Consider the following 1,353-nt stretch of genomic DNA (forward strand, 5'->3'; position numbering starts at 1 on the left):
TGCCCGCTAGGCAACCTACATAGTCCAAGTGCCCGCTAGTTAACATAGATAGTCCAAGTGCCCGCTAGGGAAGGTACATAGTCCAAGTGCCCGCTAGGTAAACTAGAGAGTGCAATTGTCCGCTAGTTAACCTACATAGTCCAAGTGCCCTTTAGGGAACCTAGATAGTCCAAGTGCCCGCTAGGGAACCTACATAATCTAATTGCCCGCTCTGGAACATACATAGTCCAAGTGCCTGTTAGGTAACCTAGATAATCCAAGTGCCCGCTAGTTAACCTAGATCGTCCAAGTGCCCGCTAGGTAACCTACATAGTCCAAGTGCCCGCTAGGTAACCTACATAGTGCAAGTGTCCGCTAGTTAACCTACGTAGTCCAAGGGACCGCTAGTTAACCTAGATACTCCAAGTACGCGCTAGTTAACCTAGATCGTCCAAGTGTCCGCTAGGTAACCTAGACAGTCCAAGTGACCACTAGGTTACCTACATAGTCGAAGTGCCAGTTCGTTAACCTACATAGTCCAAGTGCCCACTAGGTAACGTAGATAGCCCAAGTGCCCGCTAGGGAACGTATATAGTCCAAGTGCCCGGTAGGTAACCTAGATAGTCCAAGTGTGCGCTAGTTAACCTACATAGTCCAAGTGCCTGCTAGGTAAACTACATAGTCCAAGTGCCCACTAGGTAACCTAGACAGTCCAATTGCCCGCTAGTTAACCTAGACAGTCCAAGTAACCGCTAGGGAACCTACAAAGTCCAAGCGCCCGCTAGGGAACCTACATAGTCCAAGTGCTCGTTGGCAACCTACATAGTCCAAGTGCCCTTGGTTAACCTAGATAGTCAAAGTGCCTGCTAGCTAACCTAGATAGTCCAAGTGTCCGCTAGTTAACCTACATAGTCCAAGTGCTCGTTCGTTAACCTAGATAGTCCAAGTGCCCGCTGGTAACCTACATTGTCCTAGTTCCCGCTAGGTAACCTAGATAGTCCAAGTGCCCGCTAGGTAACCTAGATAGTCCAAGTGCCCGCTTGGTAACCTACATTGTCCAAGTTCCCGCTGGATAACCTAGATAGTCCAAATGCCCGTTACCTAACCTAGATAGTCCAAGTGTTCGCTAGGCAACTTACATAGTCCAAGTGCCCATTCGTTAACCTAGAAGTCCAAGTGGCCGCTATGTAACCTAGACAGTCCAAGTGCCGGCAAGGTTACCTGCATAGTCCAAGTGCCCGTTCGTTAACCTAGATAGTCCAAGTGCCCGCTAGGGAACCTATATAGTCCAAGTGCTTTCTAGGTAACCTAGATAGTCCACGGGCCCGCTAGTTAACCTACATAGTCCAAGGGCTCGCTTGTTAACTTTGATAG

This window comes from Tenrec ecaudatus, unplaced genomic scaffold (assembly GCF_050624435.1).
Source record: "Tenrec ecaudatus isolate mTenEca1 unplaced genomic scaffold, mTenEca1.hap1 Scaffold_306, whole genome shotgun sequence".
Lineage (NCBI taxonomy): Eukaryota > Metazoa > Chordata > Mammalia > Afrosoricida > Tenrecidae > Tenrec > Tenrec ecaudatus.